The sequence below is a fragment of the Macaca mulatta genome, chromosome 3 (assembly GCF_049350105.2).
Source record: "Macaca mulatta isolate MMU2019108-1 chromosome 3, T2T-MMU8v2.0, whole genome shotgun sequence".
NCBI classification, from domain to species: Eukaryota; Metazoa; Chordata; class Mammalia; order Primates; family Cercopithecidae; genus Macaca; species Macaca mulatta.
The window spans coordinates 5,824,344-5,844,535 of NC_133408.1; the positions used below are offsets into that span (position 1 = coordinate 5,824,344).

The 20,192-nt window shown below is 51.8% G+C and overlaps 1 long non-coding RNA gene across 1 annotated transcript; it reads left to right on the top strand.

The window, feature by feature from the left end:
- Positions 1-307: 307 nt before the first annotated feature.
- On the top strand, positions 308-18,921 carry LOC144340123 (uncharacterized). The gene is made up of 4 exons (XR_013415840.1): positions 308-895; positions 8,048-8,633; positions 9,835-10,029; positions 18,121-18,921. It is a non-coding gene; the product is annotated as an uncharacterized LOC144340123 (long non-coding RNA).
- The last annotated feature ends 1,271 nt before the right edge of the window (positions 18,922-20,192 follow it).

Sequence of the window (20,192 nt, forward strand, 5' to 3'; positions counted from 1 at the left end):
GCTCTCCAGGACCCCGGCTCCTACAGGGCCCTGGAAGTCCCTAGTGCTGGGCTCCTGTCCCAGGGCAGCCGGCCCTCCTTGGCTGGCTCAGCAGACCCACAGGGGTGCTTGGCAGCATTAAGTCATTAATCCCCACACCTTCCTTGTGAGGTAAGCATTATTATCCCCAGTTTCCCGGCAAGATGAGACAGGTAGGTCGCTCTAATGCTCAGACCACAGGGCCGCCCGGCTCAGGCAAGCTAGTGGGGGTGGGGGCTGGGGTGGAGGATCCTGCAGCCTGTAGTCTGGGGGCCACAGAAGGGTAAAAGGTTGGGGGAGGTGGGGGATAGGGACAATTTGCATGGGAGTTCAGATCCCCCACCTCTGCACCTCCCCTCCCTTCCTCCAACACCCTGAAGACCCCACATTCTACCTGTGTGGGTGTAGGGCAAGGGGTGCTCTGTTGGGGGCATGGGGTGCCATAGGCAGCATGGGCAGAGTTGGGTGGATGGATGTGAGGATTCTGTGAAACAGGACAGAGGCTCCAGGGGTGAGGGCACAGGTCTTAGAGCCAGGCTGGGTGGGGCCGCCCAGTTGGCCACAGGGTGAGGGGCAGAGGCCAGCCCCACCTTGCCCGGGGCATTTTCCTTTGAAAAGGAGTCCAGATGATGAGTACCAGAGCCCAGAAGTCTTGAGGACACTCCGGCACCCCCTGGAGAATGTGGTTTTCTGAAGCCAGATGACAGCGCCCCCAAGAGGGAGTGGCTCTGGGCATCCTTAGCGCCTTGGGGTGGTGTTGGCTGGGGATGCCTTGACTCGGAATGTTAATTTCTTTTGGAAGCACCTGCTGGCTGATCCATATCTGGCTGTCCTGGGAACGTTCGCCCAGGGGTCTGCCCCCAGGGTCTCTCTTGGGGTAAGTATGGTGCTGTGAGCCAGGGCCAGTCCAAGTCCTAATTCTGACCCCCACTGGTCATTTGGTCACCTGAGTCCTGGATTCCTCACTGGGACAGTCCGGGGAGCACTAACTGGTCTCAGGAGCCTCCTCGCTTCCATGCCAATGCTGTGGGTCCCGCCCTTGTGGCTCCCCGCTGTGCCCCAACACTCAGGCATCAGGTTCTGGCTGATCTCAGGACTTCTCATGCCCCTGACCTTCTCCAAGTTCTCTACAGAGCATCTTCCCTTGAGAAAAAAATCAGGAGAAAAAAATTGCATCTTATTTTTACCAACCTCTAAGTGAAGTTTAGAATTTCCTTCTATTTTGAAAGTAAATAACTTGCAATGGTGTTCCTGGTTAGCAAATGACCTTGGTCCCAGCTGAAGTCACAGAAACATTCATATCGCATCTCAGGTGTTGCTGCTGTCTAGAAACGATGTTTTCACTCATGATGGTGGTAAAAGTGCGATGGTCATTAGATCCCATGCCCAGTCTTGCAATGAAATGTACTCATAGAAAGCTCAGATACTATTATATCTAACTTTGTTTTTTGAAGTCTGGCAAGTGTGTTTTGACATCATTGGTTCCCTTTGGAATCCTACATGCTGTTTTAAAACACTCTGAGCAGCATCCGTGGTACAAAAACATTCAGGAAGCCCTACTTTATAACAGCGCGTCTTCTCCCGCACGCCAGGCTGCTTCTGGTGGGGGTTGCCCCCTCCCCTCCAGCTGGCTGTCCTGCACCCCCAGAGCTAAAACTCATGCCTTTGCCCAGGCCCAGCTCTGGCCACACATGTTCACGGAGTGCCCCTCTTTACAGAAAAGCATCCAAGTGCTCTGGAAACCAAGGCTCTCCGTGAGGTGGTCCCACTCCAAATCCACCCCCAATCCCATCTGATGAATCTGATGTCTGTACCCAAGCAAAGCATGTTGAATGAATGCTTGTCAATCCGCCGTCAAAACCAGGATGGGGTCAGCTGTGCCTGGGGAGGTCTCGAAGGCCTGGGTCCTGCCGTTAACCCATGTGCTTCCCCTCTCTGCCTCTTCCCTCTTCTAGAATGAGAGGCTGTGCCCGTGTTTCCTTGGCTCACAGGTAGTGGCAGAGGTGAGGTTATCCTTAGAGCTCCCCAGGAGAGGCTGGAGAAGGTGCTATTATGACCTTATCGGATGCTTTCCCTTGGGAGAACCAGCCCAGGCAGGAGCCCCGCCTCCCTGTGGCCCATAGGGGATGGTGGAGGGGGCAGCTAGGAGTGCACCTCCCCTTCAGATGCAGCCCCGGAAAGGAGGGGTGCTTCTCCCAGAGAGGCTCCGCCGGATCCTTTGGGGAAGGCTTCCTGTTGCCAGTCTTTTCTCTTGTCTCCATTGCTGCTTCCCCTCGTCAGGTTGGCTCGGGAGCAAGGTGGTCCATGGGTGCCCCAAGTGGAGGCCATGGAGGGTGAGGAGGAAAGCAAAGCCTTGGGGTGTGCAGATCTCCAGCCCTCAGCTGCAGGGCAGCCTGGCCCTGCCTCACTGAGTGTCAGTTTCCCCGAGGGTAAGATGGAGTCTCGACGCCTTTCTGGTGGGGTCGGGACTGCCATGTGAGTGAGGGGTGCCGTGTGTGTGAGGAGTGCCGTGTGTGTGAGGAGTGCCGTGTGTGAGGAGTGCCGTGTATGAGGAGTGCCGTCTGTGTGAGGAGTGCCGTGTGTGTGTGAGGAGTGCCGTGTGTGTGAGCAGTGCCGTGTGTGAGGAGTGCCGTGTGTGTGTGAGGAGTGCCGTGTGTGTGAGCAGTGCCGTGTGTGAGGAGTGCCGTGTGTGTGTGAGCAGTGCCGTGTGTGAGGAGTGCCGTGTGTGAGGAGTGCCGTGTGTGTGAGGAGTGCCGTGTGTGAGGGATGCCATGTGTGTGAGGAGTGCCGTGTGTGTGAGGAGTGCCGTGTGTGTGAGGAGTGCCGTGTGTGTGAGGAGTGCCGTGTGTGTGAGCAGTGCCGTGTGTGTGTGAGGAGTGCCGTGTGTGTGAGCAGTGCCGTGTGTGTGAGGAGTGCCGTGTGTGTGAGAAGTGCCGTGTGTGAGGAGTGCCGTGTGTGTGAGGAGTGCCGTGTGTGAGGGATGCCGTGTGTGTGAGGAGTGCCGTGTGTGTGAGGAGTGCCGTGTGTGTGAGAAGTGCCGTGTGTGAGGAGTGCCGTGTGTGTGAGGAGTGCCGTGTGTGAGGGATGCCATGTGTGTGAGGAGTGCCGTGTGTGTGAGGAGTGCCGTGTGTGTGAGGAGTGCCGTGTGTGAGGGATGCCATGTGTGTGAGGAGTGCCGTGTGTGAGGAGTGCCGTGTGTGTGAGGAGTGCCGTGTGTGTGAGGAGTGCCGTGTGTGAGGAGTGCCGTGTGTGAGGAGTGCCGTGTGTGTGAGGAGTGCCGTGTGTGAGGGATGCCATGTGTGTGAGGAGTGCCGTGTGTGAGGAGTGCCGTGTGTGTGAGGAGTGCCGTGTGTGTGAGGAGTGCCGTGTGTGAGGAGTGCCGTGTGTGTGAGGAGTGCCGTGTGTGTGAGGAGTGCCGTGTGTGAGGAGTGCCGTGTGTGAGGAGTGCCGTGTGTGTGAGGAGTGCCGTGTGTGAGGGATGCCGTGTGTGTGAGCAGTGCCGTGTGTGAGGAGTGCCATGTGTGTGAGGAGTGCCGTGTGTGTGTGAGGAGTGCCGTGTGTGTGAGGAGTGCCGTGTGTGAGGAGTGCCGTGTGTGTGAGGAGTGCCGTGTGTGTGAGGAGTGCCGTGTGTGAGGAGTGCCGTGTGTGTGAGGAGTGCCGTGTGTGTGAGGAGTGCCGTGTGTGAGGAGTGCCGTGTGTGTGAGGGGTGCCGTGTGAGTGAGGGGTGCCGTGTGTGTGAGGGGTGCCGTGTATGAGGAGTGCCGTGTGTGTGAGGAGTGCCGTGTGTGTGAGGAGTGCCGTGTGTGAGGAGTGCCGTGTGTGTGAGGGATGCCATGTGTGTGAGGAGTGCCGTGTGTGAGGAGTGCCGTGTGTGTGAGGAGTGCCGTGTGTGAGGGATGCCGTGTGTGTGAGGAGTGCCGTGTGTGAGGAGTGCCGTGTGTGTGAGGAGTGCCGTGTGTGTGAGGAGTGCCGTGTGTGAGGAGTGCCGTGTGTGTGAGGAGTGCCGTGAGTGAGGAGTGCCGTGTGTGTGAGGAGTGCCGTGTGTGAGGAGTGCCATGTGTGTGAGGAGTGCCGTGTGTGTGAGGAGTGCCGTGTGTGAGGAGTGCCGTGTGTGTGAGGAGTGCCGTGTGTGTGAGGAGTGCCGTGTGTGAGGAGTGCCGTGTGTGTGAGGAGTGCCGTCTGTGTGAGGAGTGCCGTGTGTGAGGAGTGCCGTGTGTGAGGAGTGCCGTGTGTGAGGAGTGCCGTGTGTGTGAGGGATGCCGTGTGTGAGGAGTGCCGTGTGTGAGGAGTGCCGTGTGTGTGAGGGATGCCGTGTGTGAGGAGTGCCGTGTGTGAGGGATGCCGTGTGTGTGAGGAGTGCCGTGTGTGAGGAGTGCCGTGTGTGTGAGGAGTGCCGTGTGTGAGGAGTGCCGTGTGTGTGAGGAGTGCCGTGTGTGAGGAGTGCCGTGTGTGTGAGGAGTGCCGTGTGCGAGGTGGAGTGCCGTGTGTGAGGAGTGCCGTGTGTGAGGGATGCCGTGTGTGTGAGGAGTGCCGTGTGTGTGAGGAGTGCCGTGTGTGAGGGATGCCGTGTGTGTGAGGAGTGCCGTGTGTGAGGAGTGCCGTGTGTGTGAGGAGTGCCGTGTGTGAGGAGTGCCGTGTGTGAGGAGTGCCGTGTGTGTGAGGGATGCCATGTGTGTGAGGAGTGCCGTGTGTGAGGCTGGCCCTCGTGCCAGCCTCAGGTGGTGCTCAGTCTCCAGGCAGCTTAGTGCCCTGGATGGAAGGGCAGTGATGACCGGCTGCCACTCAAGGCCTCCTGGGCAGCCCTGCCCAGTGGACACAGAGGACCCCAGTGCCACCCTTCCCCCACCTTCTGCAGAGGTTGAGCTACTCCAGCTGGAGCTGTGACCAGCAGCCAGCAAGGCCCAGGCCAACCACCGGGACCACTGAGCCTCACAATCAGCCCTCCTGCCCCGGGGAGTGAGCCAGGCTCGCAACTGCTCCACAAGATGCCAGTGCTGTTTGTAAACACACGACCCGACTCACGAGTCCCCTTCCTTGACTGTCAGAGGCACTGTGCTGTGAGGACACAGGCCCCCAGACCCCAGAGGGAGCTGGGGTCCACTCATGGGTGTGGCAGGCCTGCTGCCGGGACACCCAGGACCCCTTGGAAACCTGTAAACCTCTCCCCGCCACCCACCCACTGCGTGCCAAGTTCCAACAGGGACCTGAAGCAGGTGCTGCCAGACTGCCCACATACCAGCCTGGAAGGGGCCCTGCGACCTGGCGGCTCCCTGTGCTCCGGAACTAAGGAAGAGCAGGGAGGGAGCCTCCCCAGAAGGCTGACAAGGACCCTAGGGGCTGTCACTCAGAAGACAGGGGCAACTTGGGGCAGGGGCTCCCACCAGCGACATTGGTCAGCCCAGCGACAGCGCCCCATCCAAGCAGCCACTGCTTATGTGCAAAATCACAAAGGCGGTCTGAGGACCCCGTCCTAGCGGCCACTGCTTCGGTGCAGTCACAGAGGCCATCTGGGAACCGAAAGAGCCTCAAGGCCGGCAGCTTTTGCACTGTTTGCCTGCGTTTAGCAGAACAGCTCTGCCTTCTTTAGAGGAAGCTGCGAAGACGCTGACAGACCGAAGGGGGCCCCACATGATCTGCTGGGCTCTCCCAGCCCTGTCGGAGCCTGCGGGGGCTCCTGGAAGCCACAGTGTGAAGCCGCCTCTCTGGTCCCAGCGTGTCCACTCATGGGGAGATGGGGGCCCGTGGGTGAGGCAAGTTCCCTCTCACATTCCATGCGGGCCCCAGATGAGTCAGTTTAATCCTGTAAGCCTCGGTCCGGGCGCTGCCCCTTTCTGAACATAACATTGGGTGGAAAGCCAGCCCCACGGTTCATTGACACATTGTTCAGGACTGCTTTCCCACGACAACAGCAGAGGCGTGTGACAGCACAGCGTGGCCCACAGAGCTGAAAACGTTCAGGATCTGCCCCTTGGCAGAGCCATTTGGCTGTCCCGTGCCAAAAACAATCAGTGGGGCTCAGGGGTGGGTCCAGGAAGGAGAAGGAGCCGATTGGGCTGGGAGGGGCTGACAGCGCCCGGTCGGGTTAGACATGGGTCATCTGAGCCCAAGCTGAACCTGGCGTTGGAAATCTCCCGTCTGAGTGGCTCATTAGGCAGCTTCTGCACACTGGGCCTCCACGACCGGACCCAGGGCCTTCCTTCTGAGGAGGTATCTTCATATCTTGAACTTAGTGGAGGGATCACAAGACCCTTTTGCTGGAAGGGAGTTAAAGAGCCAGAAACCCTTTCGGCCTCTTGTCACCTCCTCTGATTTAGAACGTGCGGGTTCTGCGATATTTTATAGACTTACTTGACCTCCAGAAAATTCGAGTTTGCCAGTGGGGGACTGTCAAGCTGCTGGAGAGGTGGCCGTCACGATTTAAGTACCTAGTCACACGCTTGCTGGATAAACAAGAACCGCCTCCCTCTGTGGGGGTAACACGCCGCAGAGTGCAACAATTTTTAGAGTCAGAACTGCTGAGGGGCACTCTCAGGTTCCCCCATAAGCAATTATACCCACCTTGGCCCTGCAGATTTCGGAGAAGATATGTTGGTCCCTTTGATTTAAAAAAGTCAATCTCTGTGTGAAGACGTTGAAACAAACAAGAGGACTTGGGTGTCAGCTGCAGACAAGCAGTTAGTCAGAGCAGCACACGCTCCCGACCCCTGCCCGTGTCTGGCAGAAGGGAAGTGAACCTCTTTTGACACAGCCTCTGTGAGGTCCCCTTAGCTTTGTCATGTTCTTTCCTCTGAGCAGAGCTCAAGGCACATGGCTTTGCCACCCCTGCAGGGGACCTTAAGGTGGAAGAACGCGCCCTCACATGATGGCCGGGAATGTGCTGTGCCCAAACACCCGGCCAGTATGCCTGCCAGTGTCTCGGCTGGTTTTACAGTGTGAACACTGGGGCTTCTCCTTAGGTGTCCCAGCTTCAAGTCAACCCTGTAGGTTTTCCTCCTCAGTGTGCAGCCTCTGCTGGAGGACCCTCTCATGCCTAGCCCCAGTGTGGATGAACACTGGGTCCCCCACAGGGCTTACGCCTTCTCCAGGTGACCCTCCTGCCAGGGCAGCCCCTGTGCCCCATCTCATGGTGACACACACACCTGGCAAACATGAGTGTTTGGGGGCTCATATAATACACCGAACTCATTACAATTGCATCTTTTTTTTTTTTTTTTTTTGAGACAGAGTCTCACCCCGTCACCTAGGCTGGAGTGTAGTGGCACGATCTCGGCTCACTGCAACCTCTGCCTCCCAGGTTCAAGCGATTCTCTTGCCTCATCCTTCTGAGTACCTGGGATTACAGGTGCCAGTCACCACTCCGGGCTGATTTTTGTATTTTTAGTAGAGACAGGGTTTCACCATGTTGGCCAGGCTGGTCTTGAATTCCTGGCCTCAAGTGATCCGCCCATCTTGGCCTCCCAAAGGGCTGGGATTACAGATATGAGCCACTGTTCCTGGCCTACAGTTGCATCTTTGATCCTCTAAATATCAATGGCTCCGTTACTGGTGCAGAGGAATACACCTCTAAGGTTAAACACTGGCAAGGTGTATTAGTCTGTTCTCACGCTGCTGATAAAGACACATCTGAGACTGGGTAATTTTATAGAGAAAAAGAGGCTTAATGGACTCACAGTTCCATGTGGCTGGGGAGGCCTCACAGTCATGGCGGAAGGTGAAGGCAGGTCTTACATGGCAGCAGGGAACAGAGAGAGAAGGAGAGCCAAATGAAAGGGCCTTCCTTTTATAAAACCATCATATCTCATGAGACTTATTCCCTACCACAAGAACAGTATGGGGTAAAACCCCATGATTCAATTATCTCCAACCAGTTCTCTCCCACAGCGTGTGGGAATTATGGGAGCTACAATTCAAGATGAGATTTGGGTGGGGCCACAGCCAAACCATATCACAAGGGCATTTGTCAGCCGAGCTAGATGAACAGGGGCTGAAATACTAGATGATATGATCACTGTCTCTGCTCTTTCCCTAGATGGGCGGCCCCTCCAAAGATCACTGTCACCCTCTGGATCTCAGATCCAACATCACCTCTTCTGAGAGGACTTCCTGACCGCCAGACCCAAAGATGGGCTGCCATGCCCCCTCCTCAGCAGCTGCACCTGACGTCCTCACCATGTCGACTCCCTTGACAGCACAGCACCTGCCATCATTTTGGTGCATTATCCGTCTCCACCTGGAGGATGCCAGCTTCAGGGAAACAGACATCACAGATTTATTGACCTCTGTGTCTGCTGTGCGTAACGCAGCGCCAGGCATAGGGAGGAGCCCCAGAAATATTTGTGGAATGAGAGAAAGAAGAAAAGACTGAATGAACGACTACAGGCTATTATCTATGTTAATGCAATCACCAGTAGCATTTTGCTGCATTGGGGTCCATTCGTTCTCAGCTTCTAGTTTTTCCTCCTCTTTCTATCCTGCTGCGGATTGCTCCCCCGACTGTTGTAGGTGAGCCCCTGTCCTACGGCAGGGCCATTGAACTTGGAAGCTAAATTGAAGCTGCCTCAGTTAGGAAGCAGATCTCGATGCCGTGTGGGACCAGAGACTTTGTAAGTCCACAGGTGAGGTCAGGGACCATGCAAGCCCGACCCCATTGCTACAAACACTGAATGCCAGCTGCATCACTCAGCAGAGTGTGTACCAGCCACACCTGCACGGGACCACAGGATCACCGTGAGCCTGGGAGCCCCGGCTCTTGACAGAGGTCCTGGGGTGATGCCAGGGACCCTCCACAAGGGCGGGAGGCCAAGAGAGCCCTCTGGGGACAGGAGGCTTTTGTAGGAACCCAGAAACTCTGCATCCTAAGGGACGATGGCATTCCTCCTTGTGGGGATGGTACAAAAGCCCAGGCTTGTCGGCTTATCTGAGCTGCCGTCTCCTCCCTTGTTTTATGGGTTAGGCTGATGTGGCTGGAATGGAGTATGGCACTGAGATCAGGAGGATCCGATGGGATCCTCATCAGATGATCCATCCTTATGATGTGGCTGGAATGGAATATGGTACTGAGATGGGATCAGGACGCCCCAGCCCACTTCTCCAAGAAACTTTAAGAAAAAATTGTGGAGGCCTGGGTGGGTGGATCACTTGAGGTCAGGAGTTTGAGGCTAGCCTGGCCAACATGGTGAAACCCCGTCTCTACTAAAAATACAAAAATTAGCCTGGCGTGGTGGTGTGCGTCTGTAGTCCCAGCTACTTGGGAGGGTGAGGCAGGAGAATCACTTGAACCCAGGAGGTGGAGGTTGCAGTGAGCCAAGATCGCGCCACTGCACTCCAGCCTGGGTAACAGAGCGAGACTCTATCTCAAAAAAAAAAAAAGTTGTGGTAAATATACATAAATAAAATGTACTATGTTAGGTGAGCATAGGTGTACAATTCAGTAGTGCTAAGTATATTCACATTGTTGTGCAAACAACCTCCAGAGCTTTTTCATCTTGCAAAACTGAAACTTTTCAGTTTTGTCCATGGAAAATAACCCCCCTTTCCTCCCTCCCCCGAGTCCCTGGCAACAACCCCCAGGGGATGTTTCAGTGACTTCAGTGTCTCCACATGATAAGGATGTTGAGAATTTGAGGTGAGCACCAACACGTCAGGTGCTACACAGTTGCCCATGAGAGATTTATATATAAATTATTTCCTGGAGGCAGAGCACCGTGGCTCATGCCTACAGTCTCAACACTTTGGGAGGTCGAGTCAGGAGGATCACTTGAGCCCAGGAGTTTGAGACCAGCCTGGGCAACCTAGTGAGACCCCTGTCTCTACCAGGTAATAATACCTATCACGATCATCTCCCGGATCTCCAGTGCAACAGAGAAGGACGCAGGTTTAGAGAAGGGCCTGCGGAGGCTCAGTTCCCAGCAGTGTGACATTGGGCACCTCAGGGCTCACACCTGACAGTGACATTGGGGATTCCTGCCCAGCTGCACCGTGCTGTTCCCTCTGCCCTTCCCAGCACCATGGGTGAGTATGGCTCCTTCCGCTGGTCTCAGCCCGCACCCACCTCTTAAAGAGTCCTGGGACTCCACTCAATGGAGTGGCCACGAGAATCCCTCTCTCAGGCTCTGGGTCTAGGGAAGGGGTCCCAGGAGGCAGACTCTGCAGATGAGACCCTGTCCAGGTGGGATCCCTGCCAGCTGGGCGGCCCTGAGGGTCCCAGAACCTGGGATGAGAAGATTCTCAGCCCCAGTGTTCAGGGAGCTCCCCCTCAGCACAGTGAGTGGGCGGGTGGCAGTGGAGGGAGGCACAGTGGCTGGAAGGTCACAGGAATGGTGGTTGTAAAGGCTAGAAGTGGGTGGCTACAGCTTCAAAGAGGAAAATGGGCCATCTCGGGGCTGAAGTCAAGGGTCTGAGACATGGGAAGGGGACCCTGAGCCTTGGGAGGGAAATATTTGGGCAGGTGCATCTGATGTCTTTAAACCCAGATTCCACCTAGTTCTCTGGGCTTGCAAAAGTGGTCCTCTGCCCCTTGTTCAGAGACAGATTCCCCCGTTCACCCTCACCTTCTCTTCTGCTTAAGGGTAGAAAGGGGCCTGGTATGGTCGTGTCTTATGGGACAAATCTTGGCCTCCTCAGCACCTGCCTCCCCTCCCCTTCCTGGCCCGACCTCTGGGTGTCTGGTCAAATCGCAGCACTGCCTGGCTGACACCTGGGGCAGGACCCAGAAGACCATGCCTGAAGGGGGTTTTCAGGGCTTTGGATCCAGGGATACAGGGTGGGGACCCCCTAGGAACCCCAGAGTCGGCATAAATATTCTTTTAAGCTGAAGTCATATAAGAAAGATTTAATAGATGCAGAAAGAAACCTTCTTATAACTTCTCTTACTAAAAGAAACTTCTGAGAGGTGAGAAGTGCCATAATTCCCTCTTGGAGGTGGCTTCTCCTCCTAGGAGAGAGATCAAGAGTAAACCTGCTATAAATTCCTTCTCCAGGGGAGTTTCATGACCATGATGAACACTCACATCTGCATAAACAAACTCTATCCTTCACTTTCTCATCTCCTGTTTGCCCTGCTAAAAGCCCACGTCTTTCCCAAAGCAACCTTGTTCTTCCATAGAAACCTGTCTCCTACTCCCTTTCCTCTAGAATTTAGGCACATGCTATGGTCTGAATGTTTGTCTCTCCAAAATCCCTGTGTTGAAATCTAATCTCTAATGTGGTGGATTAAGAGGTGGGGCTTCGGGGGACATTAAATCCTGAGGGCCCCACCCTCATCCATGGGATTGGTGCCCTTAAAAAAAAGGTGGAAGAGGCTGCCTTATCCCTTCCACTGCATGAGGATGCAGGGAGAAAGTGCCATCTTGAAAGCAGAGAGCCTGCCCTCACCACACACGGGACCTGCCAGCACCAGGGAGGTAGGAGGCGGGGCTTGACTCTGGAGGCGGGGCTTGGACATCAGACCAAATTGAGGACTAGCTAAAACAGGGCTGGGGTGGAAGCAGCTTTCCATCAGGCAGCCCACCAGCGTGCCATGTCAGTTGACCATCGCCATGGCAATGCCTGGGAGTTACCGCCCCTTTCCATGGCAATGACCCAACGACCCAAAATTCCCTAGAAATTTCTGCATAACCCACCCTAAATCTGCATGCAATGAAAAGTGGGTGTCAATATGACTACAGAACTGCCCTGAGGTGCTACTCACTGCCTGTGGGGTAGCTCCACTCTGCAAGAGCAGTCCTGGAGCTGTAACACCACCACTTCAATGAAGCTGTTTCCTTCTACCTCTGGCTTGCCCTTAAATTCTTTCCTGGGCAAAACCAAGTGCCTTCACAGGCTAAGCTCCACTTTGGGGCTTCTCTGCCCTACATCACCTTGATCTTGGATTCTTCAACCTCCAGAACTGTGAGAAATACATTTCTGTTGCTTGGGAATTACCCAGCCTAAGGTATTTTGTTCACACTGCAAGCACGGGCCCTTTGAGTTCCCCACCACTGAGCACTCTGCCTGTGTGTGTGCTGGACATGTAAATCAACTCTGCCTTTTCTCTCCATTTTTTTTTTTTTGAGATGGAATCTTGCTCTGTCGCCAGGCTGGAGTGCAGTGGCATGATCTTGGCTCACTGCAACCTCCGCCTTCCAGGTTCAAGCGATTCCCCTGTCTCAGCCTCCCAAGTAGCTGGGGCAACAGGTGAGCGCCACCACACCCAGCTATTTTTTTGTATTTTGTATTTAGTGGAGATGGGTTTTCACCATGTTGGCCAGGATGGTCTCGATTTCCTGACCTCGTGATCCGCCCACCTCAGCCTCCCAAAGTGCTGGGATTACAGGTATGAACCACCGTGCCTGGCTGTACTCTGCCTTTTTTCTTGCTAATCTGTCTTCTGTCAGTTTAATTCACAGGTGCTCATTTGCTAAACCTATAAGGGTAGAAGGAAAGGTTTTTCTTCCCCAACAACAGAAAAGAAAGCTGGATAAGAAATTTACTGCCATGAAGTTGCACAGTCCCTCTGAACCTGTGATCCTTGCACTAAGGTGCTAGTAGGTGCTAATGCCTCACATCAAATATACCTTTTGTCCTCAACCTGGTCCCTTGGCACTGCTTAGCTCTGTTGGGAGGCCCTGACTCCCTCACTGGCTGGGAGACAGGCCTGGGTATCACCCCCAGTGAGTCTCTCTGGCCACTAGTTGGATGCTTGTGATGTCTGGTGTGACCCTTGGTTCTCTGACCTCAATGACTCTAGCTTGAGTCAGGCTCCATCTCCTTTTCTCCTGGCCCAAGATCTAGAAGAACTGGATTCTTACCCTGGCTGTGTAATCTTTGGTAAGTTACTCCACCTCTCTGATCTGTCCTCTCTTGTTTCATCTGCAAATTGTGGGCAGTGCCCTAGGTCAAAGATCACCAGGTTTGATTTGAAGGCTTTGCCATTCATAAATTTGTGTTTTGCATTTGGGCTTGTTAGGAAATAAGGAGAAAGTGTTGGAAAAATTCCGTTTCCCTTTGGTTTTATACTTTTTTAGAAATTAATAAGATATATACCAGTTTCTGTTTCTAAATTTGAACTACCAAGGGTGATTTTTAATTATTGTGTTGAAGAAATAAGCCATTTCCAGCAGCAGCAGCAGCCAGGAGGAAGTTCTCCCTGGCGGAGGAAGGGATGGTGCCCTTGGGGAGGGCATGTCCATACTCTTTCCCAGAACCCCAAGCTGGCTGGGCCTCCCGGACACGGCGATGCTTCGCTGGATCCCTGGGCTGCTCGCGCACCCTCTGCCTCCTTTCCCTGGCTGCAAACCAGAGAGAACTCAGGGAGGGGAAAAAATTAATGCGACGTTGTTGTAAAGTATTTGAGGACAAACATGGAACAATCTCTTTTCACCCCTGGTTGCGTTTCAGAAATGTAGCTGGCCATCCACCTGGGGCAGGGGGCGGGGGAGGCGTGGGGTTCAGAACACCATGGAGCAGTTTCTCCTCGGCCTTTTGCAAGGCAGTATATGCAGCAAGTGTGTGCAACCCGTCCCTTCCTGCAATTTGGAAGGAAGGACCTGGGGATGAAGAGGGGACACCCTCACCGTGTCCCAGACCTAATCCTCCACCTGCTTGGCTGTTCCTCTACTATCTCCTTCTGCTGCTCCGAAGTTCTCTTCTGATGATGAGCCTCAGCCCTGCAGAGCCCCAGACAAGGTCTGTAACGTGCAGGAACCTTGGCCGAAGGAGCAGGCAGACGGGACAGACTCTGCAGAGCCCACTGCAAAATGAAAACACGGAGCTCCTCGTTCGGAAAGTATTAAGGGTTTCAAGACGCCCACAGCAGAGCTTTAACGGACGCACAGGCCCTTCTGAGTTCGAGAGCCTGGAGGTGCGTGCCTCAGTGGCTGCTTGTGGGAGGCTGTAGGCCTTGGGAATGGACGAGAATAGAGGAAGAGCGTGTTTGTGTTTTGTCTGCACCATGGTGATGTGTGTTGTTTAACTAAACAACCAAACCAAAGAAAGGTGCTGCCCTACAAACAACCTCTCTCCCAGGCTCCCTGTGTGCCCTTCTGGCCCTTGGAGGAGGCGCAGATGCGTGGAACAGAGCCAGCAGACACCGCCTCTCTGGAAGTGAAGATGGAGCCAGGCTGGGTGCACGATTAAGTCAGTCAATGCAGCTTATATGTAGTCTCGAGCTATTCCTGCTTGGCCTCCATGTGGTAACCAGGTTTTAGAGAGCAGGTGAAGACAGAGTAGATCACAGAGGTCCAAAATGTCCCTCAGTGTGAAAACCTGGTCCCAAAGAACTTTCACATGCCCTTTGCCCCCTGTGTGCTACTTCACTCACCTTGAGCCTTTTACCCTCCCAGTAGCCCTGTGAGTGCGGAGGAACAGTGCCTTAGCCCATTGCATCAACCTGGAGTCCAGTTTTACCCTCCCAGTAGCCCTGTGAGTGTGGAGGAACAGTGCCTTAGCCCATTGCATCAACCTGGAGTCCAGTTTTACCCTCCCAGTAGCCCTGTGAGTGCGGAGGAACAGTGCCTTAGCCCATTGCATCAACCTGGAGTCCAGTTTTACCCTCCCAGTAGCCCTGTGAGTGCGGAGGAACAGTGCCTTAGCCCATTGCATCAACCTGGAGTCCAGTTTTACCCTCCCAGTAGCCCTGTGAGTGCGGAGGAACAGTGCCTTAGCCCATTGCATCAACCTGGAGTCCAGTTTTACCCTCCCAGTAGCCCTGTGAGTGCGGAGGAACAGTGCCTTAGCCCATTGCATCAACCTGGAGTCCAGTTTTACCCTCCCAGTAGCCCTGTGAGTGCGGAGGAACAGTGCCTTAGCCCATTGCATCAACCTGGAGTCCAGTTTTACCCTCCCAGTAGCCCTGTGAGTGCGGAGGAACAGTGCCTTAGCCCATTGCATCAACCTGGAGTCCAGTTTTACCCTCCCAGTAGCCCTGTGAGTGCGGAGGAACAGTGCCTTAGCCCATTGCATCAACCTGGAGTCCAGTTTTACCCTCCCAGTAGCCCTGTGAGTGCGGAGGAACAGTGCCTTAGCCCATTGCATCAACCTGGAGTCCAGTTTTACCCTCCCAGTAGCCCTGTGAGTGTGGAGGAACAGTGCCTTAGCCCATTGCATCAACCTGGAGTCCAGTTTTACCCTCCCAGTAGCCCTGTGAGTGTGGAGGAACAGTGCCTTAGCCCATTGCATCAACCTGGAGTCCAGTTTTACCCTCCCAGTAGCACTGTGAGTGCGGAGGAACAGTGCCTTAGCTCATTCCATCAACTTGGAGTCCAGGGCAGGCTGTCTCTTGCTCAGGGTCAGTGGACAGTGAATGGGGGCTGGGACCCAGATTTTCGGACTCCACATCAAATATCTTTTATCCTCTAAGTGCTGGATGATGGAATTAGTAAGCGTCTTTTAAGTTCTATCACCAGGAGCCTTAAAATGGTTACGCCGGCCGAGTGTGGTGGTTCACGCTTGTAATCCCAGCACTTTGGGAGACATAGGTGAGCAGATCATTTGAGGACAGGAGTTCGAGACTAGCCTGGCCAATATGGTGAAACCCCGTCTCTACTAAAAACACAAAAAAATTAGCCGGGCATGGTGGTGGGCACCTGTAATCCCAGCTACTCAGGTGGCTGAGGCAGGAGAGTCGCTCGAACCCAGGAGGCGGAGGTTGCAGTGAACTGAGATCACACCATTGCAATCCAGCCTGGGCAAAAAGAGCAAAACTTCATCTCAAAAAAAAAAAAAAAAAAAAAAAAAAAAAAAAAGGCTTGTGCCAAGTGAGCTCGCTACCCAGTACACTGAAGCAAAGCTCTCCTTCCGCCTTGCCGGAGTCTTACCTAGGCTGGCAGACTTGGCCTGGGGCTGCCACCGTGGAAACCATGAGAAATCAGTCAGGTGAAGCTGGACTCAAACTGTTTTTAATTTTTTTTTAATTTTATGATTCATCTTTTAATGCTGAATCTGTTTTTGTTGTTGCTTAAAAGTTAGCTTTTAAAGACTAAATAAATGTACAGAATTGGGATTATGCTATAATAAAGTTGTCTTTTTTATGTATTATGGACGTTTTCTCTCATACATTTTTCTGCAACAGTTTGAATGTCTACAAAATGTTCTATTTTATAGGTTTACCCTTATTGATTCACTCAGTGTCCAGTTGTTGGTGGTTTTCAATTGTTTACAATGTTTTATTTTATTGTGAAATCATCTTACTTCAACAAATTCCTAAATGCAGTCCTTTAATTTGGGACTTTTTTCTTTTTTTCTTTTTCTTTTTTTCGATAAAGCGTTGCTCTGTTGCCCAGGTTGGAGTGCAGTGGTGTGATCATGGTTCACTGCAGCCTTAGCCTCCTGGGCTCAATGCAATCCTTCCACCCCAGCCTTCCAAGAAGCTGGGACTGCAGACAGGTGCCACCATGCCTGGCTATTTTTTTTTTTTTTTTGGTAGAGACAGGGTCTCACTTTGTTCCCCAGGCTGGTCTTGAACTTCTAGGCTCAAGGAATCCTCCTGCCTTGGCCTTCTAAAGTGTTGGGATTACAGGCATAAGCCACCACACCTGGCCTAACTTGGGACTTTTGAAAAAACCAAGACATTTTTGGAAAGAAGTCAGTATTTTGGCTGAATTAGATAAAAGATGACATAATAATGGCAAATCCCATACATGACTCATTCTGATGCCTCAACGCAGGTTTCATCTTGTGAAGTTATGTTGAGCTCCCACTCATAGCTGGGAAACCCAGGAGGGACAGGGACGCCTGGGTGCGGCCGCTGCCTCCGGACACGAGACATAGGTCTGCACTCCGCTTCCCTCTGCCTCCGTCGGGGCCCAGCTGGTCACTGGCCGTCTTGAGCCGTGAACACTTCTCTGCTCTTCCTGCCACCCTGCTGCTACGCCTTATCTTCAGCTTCGCACATCCATGGAGACATCACCCTCCCTTGGAATGCATTTGCTTTGGGTTTCCAGCCCATTGGTCTTGCAACTTGAGTGTTGTAAATGTGCAGCCAGACAAAGCTGTCAGGATGTACGAGGTCCAGAGGGAGGCCACTCAAACTCCACCCGCGCTGTGGCCCTCTCTGGTGGGCTTGTGGCCTCCGTCCTGTGGTCCCAGCCATGGGTCCAGCTCCAGCTGGAAGAAGTCAGGAAGGGAAAAGAGGACAGGCGCTTGCTCCTGAAGTCACTGTGTGGACACTGCCTGTTCCCTGTACCTTCACATGTGGTGCCACACCTTAGTCTCAGGAGTAGGAGGGCAGGCTCCATCCAGGTGGAACTGGGGCGTGAGGAAAATACAGAAGGTCTGGGGTCTTGGTCACCGGTTGCCGTTTTGACACTAAAAAGGGCTCAACACGCCTGTGGGTGTATCAGGGAGAGAGAGACCTGTGTCCAAGTTAAAAGTACCCAGTTACTAAGCAGCTTCAGGAGTGGAGGGGAACCCCCATCTGCCTGGAAAGGTAGCATTTTTTTCTTAGCTGGCAAGAGTCTTTTTACATGACGAAGGCTTAGGACTAAACATCAGAATGATGGAGTAAGTCTAACCACAAATATCAGTATAGGCATGTTTGATATTTAAAGTGTTTGAAATATTGCGAGAATTTGGCACATTAGAGGAACAACACATGGAATTAGCCTTGTGATTTGGGTTTAAATTGTGTCATTGAGCAATTGTTTTTAGCCTGTGATTCTGGGTGGAAAAGTAAAAGAGCATTTTACTGAGTTTTTGCACAATGTTGGGACAGTCCAGGGCGTGGATATCCACCTCTTCAAACTCTACTTGTTGGATTTAGTGGAGTGACTTTAGTACTGGAGATGTTATTGCTTCCTGGAACCATCTGTAATAATTTTAAAAGACAATAATGAATTTGCAATGCAGGTTAACGTGTTTAAGGGAAAATCATTTATTAGGTTTGTAAATATGATTGATACCATTAGGGCGTTTAGTAGTTCAAATCCATTGGTTCAAACATTAGTCTTATTTTTTTGAGACAGAGTCTCACTCCGTTGTCCAGGCTGGAATGTAGTAGCGTGATCACGGCTCACTGCTGCGTTAACCTCCGGGCTCAAGCAATCCTCCCACCTCAGCCTTCCAAGAAGCTGGGATCCTAGGATGTACTACCACTCCTGGCTAATTTTGTTTTTTTTTTTTTTTTAGAGATGGAATTTCACTATGTTGCCCAGGCTTTTCTTGAACACCTGGACTCATGTCATCTTCCTGCCTCGGGCTCTTAAAGTGCTGGAATTACAGGCGTGAACCACCACACCTGGCCAAACATTAACTGAATTGAGTCTCCTTGAAAATGGTATTAAAATGGTCTGACTTGACAAATAAAATCAGTTGATTTGTAAGGTGAACTTCAAAACCCAAGGAAAATTAGATATTGAAATATGAAACTTATTACATTCAATATTGTTTCTGTCTATGTTTTACGGCATAACTATTTATTTCATCATTTGGTGACACATTTTTATATTTCTCATAAACCCTTTGGGCCATGGTGAGCTAAAAAATAAAAGTGCACACAAAATAAAAAATTAAGTTATTGGATTTCTGTTTCTCCAGAAAGTTGATTATGATGTCTACTTATGCAAAATGTTTGTGAACGTTTATCATTCGCAGTAAATGCAGTGACACCACCAATCACATGAAAAGCAGAAGAACCAGCAGCATCAGCCTCAAAAGCTGGTAACTCTTTTCAGACAGCCAGAGACAGTGACTGACTCCTGCAGCCGTGTCACTCTGGGACTTTTCATGTAGATCAAATATCAGTGCTCATTACTTTCCTTCTTTCTCAAATTCAAGTTTTCTTATGAATTTACTCGATGACATGATAGCTGTTATTGTGTTACCTCCATGAGCAGAATTTCACAGATGGTTAAGTGATGTGGATATAATGTGTGTATTATCAGATGCTTCCAACAGAAAAGCCCATTCAGTTAATATGAATAACTTCATTTTTATTAAATCATTAAATAAAAGTAAAGCTTTTGAACATTCATTCTGTTGAAGATGTATCATTTGCTGCCTTTAAAAATGCAAGATGTGGCCGGGCGCGGTGGCTCAAGCCTGTAATCCCAGCACTTTGGGAGGCCGAGACGGGCGGATCACGAGGTCAGGAGATCGAGACCATCCTGGCCAATACGGTGAAACCCCGTCTCTACTGAAAAAAAATACAAAAAACTAGCCGGGCGAGGTGGCGGGCGCCTGTAGTCCCAGCTACTCGGGAGGCTGAGGCAGGAGAATGGCGTAAACCCGGGAGGCGGAGCTTGCAGTGAGCTGAGATCCTGCCACTGCACTCCAGCCTGGGTGGCAGAGCGAGACTCCGTCTCAAAAAAAAAAAAAAAAAATGCAAGATGTAACTTGCAGTTAACTATTCAATATTGCTGGTATCGTTATTCTTGTGGTGATACAAATGTTAGTGTTACACAGCATCATGTAAAAATGTGCTATTATCAAATTTTAAAAGTATAGAACAGGCCAGGCGCAGTGACTCATGCCTGTAATCCCAGCACTTTGGGAGGCCGAGACGGGCAGATCACCTGAGGTCAGGAGTTTGAGAGCAGCCATGGCCAAACCCCGTCTCAACTAAAAATTCAAAAATAGCCAGGCGTGGGGGCACGTGACTGTAGTCCCAGCTACTCAGCAGGCTGAGGCACGAGAATTACTTGAATTTGGGAGGCTGAGATTGCAGTGAGCTGAGATCACACTACTGCACTCCAGCCTGGGCGACAGAGCGAGACTCAGTCTCTAAAAAAAAAAGGATAGAGCAGAAATCAAGTTGGAACTGTTTTTAGTGAACAAATCATTTATACCTGAGTCTTAAGCTGCAATATGCCTCTAATTGAAGAGAAAGTTACAGATATTAAAACTTACAAATTTTTTACATTACTAAAATGCAACATTTCCACAGCAATGCTAATAGAGGTGTCAAGAAGTCCTTAATCAGGGCAATATATGCTTTCTTCCTTTTTGCTCCATCATTAGTCAGATTTTAGAATTGCATAGCCTCAGAGAAAGTAGTTTATAAATCCATCTAAATGACTTACAATAGATTTGTGTGTGTTTGTGTGTGCGTAATTGGGTCTTCTAGACTTACCTTGCATTTAGTTCCAAATCAGTGGGAAATCTGTAATCAAACTACTCAACAAATAAATAACTAAAAACTTCTTTTGAAACTTTTAGCAATTTATTACAATTATTAAAAACAAGATTGCAAACAGAAAGAC